The sequence below is a fragment of the Heliangelus exortis genome, chromosome 6, assembly GCF_036169615.1.
Source record: "Heliangelus exortis chromosome 6, bHelExo1.hap1, whole genome shotgun sequence".
Classification (NCBI taxonomy): Eukaryota; Metazoa; Chordata; class Aves; order Apodiformes; family Trochilidae; genus Heliangelus; species Heliangelus exortis.
The window spans coordinates 8,368,272-8,382,033 of NC_092427.1; positions in this window are offsets into that span (position 1 = coordinate 8,368,272).

Sequence of the window (13,762 nt, forward strand, 5' to 3'; positions counted from 1 at the left end):
ATGAAAGACAACTGCTTAAGCCATTTAAGTGGAAAACATTCTTACATCTCTGACTCCACCAGCTCTCTGCATTTTCTCTGAAAACAAGGAAGGAGAATACTCCATGGAAAACTGTATAAAATGAATTTTCAAAATGCATAAATCTGCTCTTTGAATGGGCAATATATACTGATATATTTTTTTTCTCTCTCAAGCTGTTATCTGTTTATTCGTAAAGATCTGAGGCATTTCACTCCTTTTTCTGCAATATTTTTATGTGCATTGCAAAGTTTGGTACTATCTTTAGCGTTGTAAATTCAGCTTATATGTGATAACAGCAAAGGTTTTGGCAACACATTCCAAGATATAAAGTAGATAAACTCCACCATGTAGCACCAGTCTATACTACTATACTATACTACTTTTCATATCCACTGAATCAAACCACACCATTATGTAGTGTGGCCCTCTTTATACTTTGGCATGTTTTCTTATCTAGAACTAAATGCCCTTCCAAACATAACTCCCTTGTCTACCTTTCTAATGGTCGTTAACATTGATTTTACCAAGGGCAGGAGAGGAAAGGAAACAGACTGCTCAGTTTTTCCCTGATCTCTGCACCACTCTCCACATTTGCTTATTTAATTGTGTCCCTCAGTACCACACCAAACTCCTGACTATGGAAAGTCATTTCTCCAGAGCTCACTGATACATACCTTGCACATGGAGTACACCGTGGCATAAGTCACTTTCTTTTGGTCACTTGGAAATAACTTCTAAACCATTCTGTAGCAGCAGATTACACAAGCTACAGAATTATTTTCCCTGCAACTATTAATAAAAAGATACAAGCAGCATAAATTCATGAGGATCCTTTAAAGACCTCAAATACAGGGCCTATGAATCCATTCTTTAATTACAGCATTTCTCAAGCCTGTGCCCTGTAAAAAAAAGTTGATGTAAAATGATGGTACAAGAACTTTTTGTTGAAAAGTAAAATTTAGTTCATGAATGAAGAAATGAATTGGAGATTGCTAGGTAGTTTTAGTAAAAATACCAGTTCAAGAAAAGGCAGAATTACTGTGCATAAAGGGTCATTGCATAAGTAAGTCAGGAGGGGAAATATTGTGCAACTTTTTTGTCCAAGTAGGGTCAGCTTTGACATAAAACTCTCAGGGCTCTTTTCAGGTGGAACTTCTTTTCTCCAGAGTCAAGGCAAGATACTGATTTCAGTAAGACAGATTTCAGCTGAGGCCTGTAGTTCTGTATTTTAAAGAACATGCTAGGCAAGACAGACTTTGAAAAACACCTGTTTCCACAATGAAGTGGTTAATATTATTGTTAAGTAAAGAGTTATGCTTTAATTTTTCTTGACTATAATTTATTTGAAAAAATTACTACAATTTTATCTTATTAGATATAATTGATCTCTGCCACATAGGAATATATGGCAAACTACATTAAAACTTGTCTGTTCTAACTAAGGCCTTTTCAGAATATAACCCTAGATTGAAAAATAATAAAATAATTTATGTGTCCAAATATAAAATGAGAAAAAGGATGTGTTTGTGTAAGACTGACTGAAATAGAAATGTAAATTGAAGAAAACTGTAGCTCGTAAATGATGAGGTGGAAAGAGGTAGACATGATTGCACAGTAGTTGGTATTGAGTTCAGAAAAGGCATTTAGGCACACATACCTCCTTTAATCAGAGTTTCCTGCTTTGAGAAGTTACATGGCACAATCAGCTCAGACACACAGACTGAAATAAATAATGCAAGTGGGTACCCTAATACATTTTAAAAAGCTCTGTGAGGGAAATATGTTTGTTTGATGCCTTCAAACAAACATCTAACTTGGAAAATCTCCTATTTTTCCTTTGCTTTGAGACCATGAGTTTCCTCTTGCCCTACAGAATAACAATTATTTCTTTGTGAAGAACTTAATAATGGCCTCACTCTTAATATTGAACAAATTCTCTCACTTAAAAAATTGTGGACAGACTTTTTCAGCAATGTCCAACCTCCCTGGCCTGCCTTGTCACCAGCCAGGCATCAGTGCTGCTGGAATAAAAGCCTTTACTCCTTGGCCAGGAACTTTATTGTGTATAAAAGAAAATATTTTGGGATCTCAGATACAGAAGTGATGGAAATATGGTTACCACAAGTTTTTGGATGTCATCCTAGGAGCTGACCAGTGATTATTGTAGCTGTGTGCTTTCTCTTGAGCCTGACATAGAAAGGGCCATTTCTCAGGTGTTCTGTTTCTCAAGAGTGTTAACTAGAACTGGGACTTGTCAAGAATTTTAATAAGCTGTGGTCTGTAGGGAATAAAATAGATACAGTAAAGTTTCTACTTCTCTACTCATCAAACTGCAGCATTTACTGAGATTTTGCTCTGGCAAATTCATGAAATTTCTTGTATCTCTTTTGGAACCCCCAAAGAGAGTGGCTTCTTGGCGTTTTCCCCCTCTAGGATCAGAGGGTGTCTGTTTACCCTGCTTTGACAAGAATTTCTATTATCACATCACTGTCTTTAACAAAATAAGGGGCAGTCATTGCTAAGCTTGTGGAAACGTGGTCTCCTGAATATAATCCCACTGTGTCATAAATTAAAAGCCTGATTTAAACAACCAGGTACTGTTGCAATTACAGAGTTAGTAGCACCTTTGACTCCTGTAAAAGCATATATTTCAGGGCAGAACCAATATTCTTCTCTAAACCAGTAATCATTATGCACTTTGTCCATAGTAACCTGAAAGAAAAAGGGAAAGCTCATGTGCATGCTGAAGTCTCATTTTGCCCAGACCATGGACAGGCTGCTCTGAGGTGGCTTCTGGAGCTGGGCTGCCTTCAGTCTCTTGCCCTTGGTGTTCTTCACTCAGACAGATTTAGTGTCTTCTCCATTCAAGGCTGCCCAGTTCAAGGGCTACTCCACAATCCCAGGCTAAATATTTTGACCTCAGTTCAGTCACAGGCAAGGCTTCACAAATTTCTGCATGGAGACCAATAATAATAATTTTATAACATTCTTGACTTACTGTTATCTGCTGACATCCTCTGTAAGATGGAACACATATTAGACAGCTTTACCTAATGCTAAGAAAATCAGTAAACATAATTAATATCTTCAAATGCTCTTCAAAATCTTGCTACAGCTTGACCTTGCTGAGCTTCATGACAAGTCAATAAACAATTAAGATTGGATGAGGCTGATAGAGGTAACAGTTAACTTGAAAACATACCCAGAGAGCATTTTACTATTGCCTGATGAAATCAATCTGCTTAGGAGAATTTACATTTGCTGAAGAATTGTCCTTGGTTGGTAGTTTCATAAATAAATAAATAAATAGATAGTGTAGCTGAAGTTTAGAAACTAAAGCTGTTCATGAAAGTGTTGCAAGCAAATACAGTGAACTGAGAATAAGTATTCAAAACAAATTTGTTTTGATGTAGTAATGAAATGAAAGAAAAAAAAAGCATGGTTAGATTTTCAAAGATTAGAAGCTGAAGAAACATTTAAATTGAATACTAATTTAGTTTTGAAAGCCTTGAGGAAACTATGTCCTTCATGTAAAAATTCTTTTTTTTTTTTTTTTTCATTTTTTTGAATTAGCAAGGTGTTTCATCTGCCAGATGAGCATAACTGAAGTAAAGTTTATCCAGACAGAAGAGGAGCAAGCCTCAACTTTATACCTCCTGCCTCTCTCACTGTGGTGCTAAGCCATGATTCAGCATAAGCAGACACAGCTGGGGGCTGGTGGGGAGGTCAGTGCTTGTGAGGAGACACAAATGATTTTAATCTGGCAAATGGCTACAGGGAAATAAATTAACTGGTGCTGAGCCTGCCTGTATAGGTGGGTGGTGAAATTCAGAGCTTGTATACTCTGGGCTTAGAGAATGGAAAAAGCTGCAGAAATGCAAAAGTCCAATTAGAGACTCATGCAGACGTGACACTCAAATAAACCTTTCTGTTAGCAAAGACTCTGAAAACAATTCCCTCTTCCCACTAGAATTTATCAAAACCATTCTGTTTCTCATGCAGTAATAGAAATGCTTTTGATGCTCATTCATACATTCTGGGCCTCAACAGCACATAAAATAGTAATGCTTATGAAAATAATTATATTCCATGTTGACATCACAGAATTTGGCTTTATCATATTTGCTGTTACTTGTTAAACTTAAAGGGCTGTGTAACCTTTGGTTATGGGAGGTGACACTATTTTGTAATGAAACATCTATTTCTTGTAATTCTTGTAAATAATAAAACTAAAACAATTTGATCTTCACACATAATCAGGTAGAGCACCACACAGAAAGTAAACACATGATTTGTATTTCTCATACAATATGAAACAGCATATTTCTTCCTCTAAGGTACTGGAATTTACCTGGGAAACCAATGGCTTGTTGTTTCTCAGGAGGGTTATTCCCAACAGTTACACCAAAATTAGCCCTGCAGAGAAGAAACAGCAGACATGAAGCACTTTCCATACAAATAAAAAAATGTCAAACTTTTAATTTACACCTTTGTTTAGGATTTTAATGGCTTTATGGGATAATTAAGGACCAGTTCTCTTTTGTAATGTGAATACAATGCCACTAAATGCAGAAGAGAGTAAGAAATACATCTGACAACAGAAGCACTTTGGATCGTACTCTTAAATAAACCATGGTAATAAGTACATTCCTAAATTGGTGTTATTAGCTAAAACTGTGACAAGTGTGTTCTCTGAATTAATATTCCTGACATATGCTCTGTCCATTAGTTGTTTGTGGAATGAGGTTCCTAATTTAAAGGCAGTGAATAAGCCAGCTGAGGACTGAGCATGCAAACATCAATGAATCTACATTGGTTTATCTGTTATTTCACCTTTGTAATTTAGAGGGTCTCAATATTTTAACCTCTGTTTCATAAATAATGAAATTCCAACTGCCACTGTGAAATTCATCTTTAGTCAAATACATCAAAGCATGGCAGATAAAACATAAAAATCATCTTAATATAAAGAAATAAATGTTTTCATGCCTATCAATGGCTATGGTTTTTCTTTCCAATGATTTATATCTGTTCTGGGCAATATTTTTTGGCTACTGTAGACATTTAAAATATGTGAAAATTAATCTCCTTATTGATTTCCCTTCATCCTCAGTAGATAAATCAATAGGATGTGAAGATGAGGCTCCATTAAAAATATTTTTGGTGACATCACATTTGCCTGAAAGTTTCCCCAGTAATGACCCTTGAAGTTCTCTGTGAGAGGTCATTAAACTAAGGAACATAATAAAATCATATATCTCTTGTGGCTTTAAGCTGTAATTTTTTCTTTTAGGGAACTTCTATGTCTTAGTTAATAATTCTGCTATGAAGTAAGTACAATTTGTTTGGATAAAACCAAAGCAGATTAGGGATCCCTTACTACAAGGCACTGTAGAAAGAGCAAAAGCCTTTTTCCAGCCTTTCTCCAACCTGTGTGTGAGACTCAAGAGATGACAGGGGGGTACTGGAAGGGTGTATAAGGTTGCTACTCTGCCAAATAAGAAATTCTATCATAACCAAAGAACTACTGAATCTAGAACTACTAAAATTATGTTACATGCTTTACATTCAAAGAAAATTTGGGAAGTGACATGAAGAGTTATGGTGTGAGATGAGTTTGCACTGTCTGTTCTTAGACACCAGAGAAAAATGCTTCTCTTCCATGCCAGGGATCTATTGGAAAGTGGGGCTGAAGAACTAAGCTCAGTCAAGTTTAGGTTGACCTCAGGTGATGACATCTCTAAGCCACTGGTAGAACTTTTATTTTTTAACAGAAGAGGGACAGGTGGAATTGAGATGTAGATCAGGTAATCACATACTCAAAGGTGATTTTGTTCATGGGATTAAAAAGATAATTCAGTGGAGAAAGAATGAGTGAATAAACAGTCTAGAGAAGAATCAGTAGAAAATTGAATCTTCTAGGAAGGACAATATTTCAAGAAAAAGAGAATAGAGGCAGTAATGAAGGCAGCTGTCAGGTCACAGAGATAATGACAGAGTAGAGGTTCTGGGACTTGGCTAAGAATAAGCCATTAAAAATTTTGGCACGAATGCTTTGAATTGATCAGTTGCAAAGGATGCTGGCAGAGCTAACAGGTCTGAGCACAGGACTGAGGGAACTGAAACCAGCATGGTAAAAGAGAATAGAGATAAATGAGAACAGGAAGGAAAAGCACACAAACAGAAAAAGCTCTACAAAAGCAAATGGGTTAAAGAGTGAGATTTTTTGTTTTTAGTGGGAAATAGCAAGACTCTATAGTGAAGATGCAGAAAATGAAAACCACAGAATCTGAGTAACTTAGGACAAAGGTAACATAACAGTGAATGAAGGAATGGCCAGCGGATGTGATGAGATGCAGTGAAATGCCTAGATTTGATGGCATTTTTCAATCAATGTCAAGAAAGGAGAAATGAAAAATGAGCAAAAGAGAGGAATGAGGTTGTGTTCCATGTCTGATAATTTTATTTTCAAATAAACTTTTAAGACCATGGGAACTCACAGCAGGCAGGATGCAGAAGAATGACAGAAACTTAAGTGTCTCTTGTGATGAAAACATGACAAAAATCAGCTATGAGAGGGATGAGAGCAATCAATAATGAACTGATGCTGGTAGACTACAGTGACCAGAAAGCCCAAGTGACAGGGTCTGATGGACTATAAAAAGTGCACTGGACTTGTCAAGGGGAAATTCAGAAACCAGATGATCTAGGAGAGTAAGACGTGGTAGATCTTAGTTGATTCCTATTGCAAGAAGACAAAAATAGCATGAAAATCTATAGTAAGCAGAGACACCACCCACCAAAGGGATTGGGAGAAATCTCTCACAGTTGCTTCAAGGATGGCCATGGCCACAGTGCCTGTGTAAGCCAGAAGATGGATGTTTCAGTAGTTTTGGCAAGCTTAGAGATCTCACCTTTGAGTTTTGGCAAGCTCAAAGATCTCAGAAGGTCCCCGGTGAACATCCTCAGATATCTAAATGTTCTTTTTGTGCCAATCGTCTCCTCACATGTGAATTGTATCAAGATAGAAACAAAGCAATTACTCTGATCTTTTTTCCTTTCTCATGGGAGAAATCATTATCTGACATTTTTACAGCACTGAGAAAAGGTAGGAACAAATCACAAAACAGCCTATATCATCTTATGACTACAACTTCTTTTGTCCACTGAGCTCTTGAAAAACACAAAAGTGCAATTTCTGTCAAATATGAGGGACTATTTCAAATGGCAACTTTTTATATTTTTCCAGCCATGCAAGTCACACTAATTACTCAAGAAAATTATTATAAAATCACTGCATGTAAATATGATATAATCATAAGCCAAAATATTAAATGCAAATCAAGACATAACAAAAGATTGTAGGGTATTTGGTTTTGCTTTTGTTCTGTGGTATGTACCTTACAGAGAAAGGTTTCAGAAGCAGCTTCATGAGAAACTTATCTCAAGAACTCAGGACCATCTCCTTCAGTGAGAAAGATATAACAAAACCAATCAATAGAAGTCTTATTTATTTTAACACCCAGTCTACATGGATTTCCCTGGAAGAAGGGCAATATTGCTTTGGAAGATGGGATCACCATCTCTTAGCTGGCACTTTGACATCCTGGCAGTGCCCTCCTGTGGTAGAGACCACAGCAATTCAGAACATCCTGGACAGGAAGATCTCTCCAGCTGGGGACAAAAACACCCACTGTATTTTCCTATCACCATGGGGTATACATGGGGCTTCTAAAAACATTGCCCTATCAACATATAAGAAACCCAGATCCATATGCTAATCAAGCAAACATGTTCTGTAACCACCTTTCCCTGCAGGGATCTTCCCAGTGTGCATTACTGTAAAATTAAATGTCTACACTCATCAAAAGCTTTTCTCACTTATTCACTTCTATTTTTTTCCTCCTCTCTCTGTAGCAGCTGGTATTGGCTAATCTAGCTTGGCAAATCCCATGCTCTTTATCTCAGGGGAGATCTGGTTTTACTCTGGGATCACACATTGGGTGAAAAGCTTTTCTGAACATGTTACCTTGTCTCATGCACTTTGGTTCTACTGTTGCACCAGGGCTGAACTAATTGCTCAGAAGGTCTTCATTATTTTCATTTCTTCTGGATAATATGTAAAAAATAAGCACCAGATGAAGTGGACATAGACTGTGGAGTTCTATATTTACTGAGAGGATTTATATTATTGATAGAAACAGAAAGGTGCATGTTGTGACTGAAGCCTCTGTCCTATGAACCAGACAAAATATCCTTCCTCTGTCTGCCAAAACCTATGCTGACCATTGGGTTTCCAGTGTCTCATTCAATATTTTGCTGTTGCCAGCTTTCCTGAGAGATCACTACCCACAGGGTTGTAGTTCTTACTTTCCAGATCCCTGTGACACCAGCTCTTCCTCTGCCTGTGCAACAGAGCACAGCTGAGCACATCAAGGCTGCTCTGGGATATCTTGCACAGATATCCCTGGTCTGAAGGTTTGCCACAGTCTGGGGGAAAAAAATGGTAGCCCTAGAATAGCAAAACAGATGAATGAGCTCCTTAAATTCTCTCCTTACAGGCTAAATTCTATAGTAGAGTTGTGTGAAGGTGGTATTGTCCCCTCCAAATTCCCAAGCTGCACAGCAGCCAGTGACTTTCACCAGCATTTTCCTATTGCCACAATGTTTTTAGGGTGCACACAGTCTTGAGATCCTTTTGGGATCATGCCTCCTGTTGTTAGAGGGGGGCCTGCCTGGATTCAGGTCCTCAAATGATGCTCTGCAATCAAATATAGTTGAGGTAACAAAGATTTGTGATGGGATGAGGCCATTAATTTAGTATCTTGGCTTCCTCTGCTGTTACTCAGGCTGCAAATGGTGTGGCCATCTGCTTTCCTCTGTGTTCTCATCCAGGCTATGAGTTGTGCCCTTGAGAGACTGAAAAAAAAATGGAAAGAATAAAAAGGACCAGCTTGATTTCAGGCTGCAGCTTGACATTTGTGCCAATCACTGGCAGAACGCTTTGTTTTTGAGTAGCCATGGGGTGCTAAGACAACTGGCTGCTCTGCCCTGGAATGTATTTTCCAAGAAAAATGTTGGAATTTAGCCACAAAATTCTCGTAATCATAATGGGAATAGATCTGGAGTTTTTGAATGGTCTCCCTGCCTTCTTAGAAACACATTTCCTCCACTGACAGAAATACATTTGCACTCCTTCCATTTGATTGAGAGAGTTCTGAGGTTATTTTTTGGCAGTCTTTTTGTTTGTTTGTTTGTCTTTTTGTTAAAACTTCCATTACAAGAGCTATGATTGTGTTAAAGTACGTTTTCTCCCCCCCTCCCTCTTTAAAAGTGTTATAGCTTTTTTATCACCTATTTAATTGTGCACTTATGTAAGACAGAAACAGAAGTCTTGGGAAAAGCCTTTCTGGAAACGAAGTTCTCCATCTTCTTTTTATTAACTGTCAAAAAATCTAAATAAGAAATACTTCTAAAACTTTCTAAATGAAGTTGAAAGTCAGTATTTGAGCCAAATAACCTCTTGAAAATTAACTCAGCTTTCTGGCTCAGCTAATCAGACTAATCAAACTCCTAAGAGCAGGCTTATCTTGGGAGTCTGTGGGAAGTTGATGATTTCAAAAGAAAACACTACCTCAGGGAATAGATATAAAGCCCAGATGAGAAAAAAAAGGGGGGGAGAGGAGAGAAAATAATAAAGAAAAAGAGAAAACAAAATTTGTGAAGACATCCACAAATTTCCCTTCTGGAGACTTGAATTATTATTTAATGTCACTGCATTAATTATTTAATTTCTGATATGTTATTATGATTTATTTTTAAAGATATATTGCTTTCCTTTTTCTTTTCTTGTAGGAAAGGCAGAAAATGAAGTGATATTTATTCTAATTACAGTCTGAGCTTTCTATAAAGCTTGAAAATAGATATTTTTATCCTCACTCTACATTTTTGAGATTTTACTACCCTCTGCTACACATAGAGGTAAAAAGGTAATTCTTGTGTGTCTATAGAAACTGAGCTTTGTTTAACCAACTGAGCTCTACTGAGTAATCAATATCCTGGCAAGCACAGGTAGTGATTGACCAAAATCCTTTACCTGAGGGCTTTGCACCTGCACCTTGAATGCCAGTGTCTTGTTCCTAATATGAGTTACAATACACAGACATTGCCCAAATCTTGGACAACTCTAAATTTGCAATATGCTAATTTGAAAAAGTAATTCAAACTGAATGTACTTGAATCCTTGGCTACACAAGATGGAAGCTCTCACATTAGGTGACCACATCTCCAGCATTTCTCTCTTTCATATTAAATTTGATTTACCAAAATCTTAGCCATGGTATTCTCTGCACAGTGCTACAACAACAAGGTATCTTCATCTACTAGGAAGATCTCAGGGTGGAAAAAAAAAAAAAAGGCCTGGTTCTTTTTGATTTTTTTCTAAAGGAAGTACTGTAAGCCGAATTTTCATCTGGTGCAAATTTATCTAGACTCTGGAGTATGATTGTTCATATTCCTGAATTAACATAAGTGTCTCAGCACTACCAAGAAATAGCATAGGGAGGAAGGAGCTTGAAGTTAAAAGGTTGCTATAATATGTGCCCTAATCCTCACTTTTTGAAGTAATTAAGCAATGGTCAATGCAAAATCCATCTGAGAAGGGAAAAATTCTTCTGTCTGTGCAAACTGAGGTACCACTGATAAAAGCACAGTATTAAGCATCAAGCTGTTCTTAACTGACCCATCAAACTAAACTACTGTTAATCAATGAATTCCAGGCACAGATAATGTATGGTTTCCCACAAACTGATATGAATGTTATGATCACAAACATTTTCCTAGAGTTTTAAATATTTTCACAATCTTGGACTTGAAGTTCTAAGAGGAAGGAGCTAGGCTTAAAACTTTCCATCCTTCAGGAGGGCTACATAAGGACATTTTAAGGCATAAAGCAAATGGTCATAACTTACTAGAAGAGACCTGAGAAAGGACAAAAGGAAGAATGTATGGCTAAACTGCTGGGAAGAGCAGGTCATTCAAGTCAAGTAGTAGCTTTCAAAAAATCTAAGGTTCTGTTCAAATGAGAAAAATGGATAGAATTCAGGTGCTGGCAAGATGAACATAAGAAACACAGTACGATTGCAAAAAAAAAATATCTTATGCTTAGAAAGTATTTACCTGTAGTTTCTATACACTTAATACACTGTTGTCAAACACATTTGAAATAAAAAGGCTTTCAGAAGATCTCTAGTCAATAGACAATAATGGCATAAAAGGAGCACTCAGAGAAAATCTAAATTACTTTTCTGCTTTTGAAAGAGCTTGGGGAGGTTCCCTCACTGGAACCATTCATTACAGAGTATTCACTGAAGATCTGAATAAAATGTAAGTGTTAATAAATGTTACAGAGCAAACAACACTGAGCAGGAATAAATTGCATGAATCAGCATTTAACAGAATTCAAAAGAAATTCAAGGACCAGAAAGGTGAACATATGTCAGTGGTATATAAAATATCACAAACTCATTTTGATACCTGAGAGCAAGGAAGTCGCAAATACAGTAAAGACAACATTTTTCAAGAAATATACTATGAATAATCTAGGGAACTAGAAATTATTGAATATAACATAAACCAGAAAATCAGGAGATAATATATTTTTTTAAAAAGAAAGTCCTTAATGTGTAGGACAAATGTTGCTGAAAATACAGCTGCAAGGTTATGAAAACAAAAGATTGGGGCTGCAAAGGTACTACAAAATTGTATCTGGGGAAAAAAATGGACAAATGTAATTCAGTCCAGGTAAATGCTATATAAGGCACACGGGTAGAAAAAAAAAGGGTATTTTGCATATAAAATGAGATCTGTGTTGAACAGTATAGCTACATATTCAAACTACAATTTCTGTACCTCAGAAAGAGTTAAAAAGAAAATGGAATGCTGGAAGTTCTTAGAGAAGGAGCAGAGAATAAATAGAAAATATTTATGCTGTTGTGTAAATCCATACGAGGCAGTTCTCATCCTACAAAAAGGCTCAACGAATTGAAATAAGGATGAAAGGGAAAACTGAATACTTTCCTTATTTTAACTGAGTGGAAAAAAGACAAGGACTTAACCTACTGGAGAAAAGGCAGCTGAAGGAGAATTTGATAGAAGTCTGTAAAATCAGGCCTGGCGAGGGCAAAAATAGATCGATTATCCAGTGTCTCTTCCAGGTTCCAGTTTTCTCCTGGTTCCAGTACAAGAAGTAGGAGGCATCACATGCAATTAGCTCTGAGCAGATTAAAAAAGAAAAAACAGAAAAGCAGCTTCCCTTTCATCTCGTGTTTGAGCTGTACCATGTGAATTCTAAGAGTTACAGGAACTAAAGGGAAACTGTAGGCAGCGGGTGGCAGGACCTGCCGAGTAATGAGCTCAGCCGGTGCTCAGCCTCACCTGTGCCGTTAGGGCTGGCCCAAGTGCGCATGCTCAAAGATCAAGGGCCAATAAAAGGTGGGGCCTGAGACTGGCAAAGGGCTCATTCTGAAGCAGGTCGGTAGCTGTGCTGGTTGGAGGCCAGTCCCCTACTGATCCTGTCCTCACTCCGACCTTATCATCGCTTCGAAGTTCATCTCCTGCTACAGGAAACAACTTCTTGGGATGAAATACTTTAAAGTATGGCTCAGGAGGTACCTGAATCATAAGTTTTTGGAAGCTACCGTGGGGAAATAGCCCATTCCTAAAGAAAATCTTTCCTAAGACGTTGGCTTCTTGTCATGCTAGGAAAAAAAATATATTTTGACAGATCTTCAGCATGAAATAATATCACTTTTATCTTTATCTTACAATTTGCATCCTTTCTTTGAGATGCCAATAACAATAGCAATTTAAAAGTTCTCTTTATTTCAGAGGCCAGTTAGTGCAAATTTTGCCCCCTTTATAAGGACAGTTGTTCAGATACATTTGTTATTTAAGCTGGAGAGAGTGAGAGAAGAGTGTAAGCTTGAAAAATACATTATTTTAATTTCATAATGACAGCAAGGTAATCAGTTTTAGCACTGTTTAAAAGAAAGTCATTAATTAAGAGAGTATTTTAAAACAATGACCTAGAGAACAGGATGATCAAAGCAGCAAAGTAAACGGAATTAATTAAAAAGAAATATCTGTAAAGCCAATGGACACGTGAAAATGAAACATTTTAGAAATCTGAATCACATTCTTAAATCCCAAAATATATTTCTCTACTTGGGACACACCATCTGCACAATCACACACAGAATGTAGTGAAGATGATATTATTAAACTGAAATTTAGAGGTCAAACCTGCACATGGCTGCATCCCTGACAAGGGCTGGGTCCTCTTGCTTGGAGCAGCTGCTGCAGAGCTTTGACTGAGGCTGAAATGAATGCAGCTGGGGCTGACGGGGGGGGAGCTGATGGGCACAGATTGGAGACACTGGAGCCAACACCTCTGCTATGGCAGCTGTGGGTAAGGGATGGTAAATTCAAACTGCCAAATTCAAACTCAAATTCATGCCTATTTTATTAAAACTTCCTGTATGCAAGAACATCCTGCCTCCAGCTTTCTTTTCCTGAGCTTAATATTACAAACCCTTCATCTCTTCTTCATAGTTTATATTTTATAAATAACTTTTCATTTCTGTTTTGGGCACAGATCATGTTCTCCAGCTCGTCAATCACTTTCCAAAGTCTGAAGCTTCTATTTTACCTGACCCTGCCCCAGTGCTTAAAGAGCCTGCTA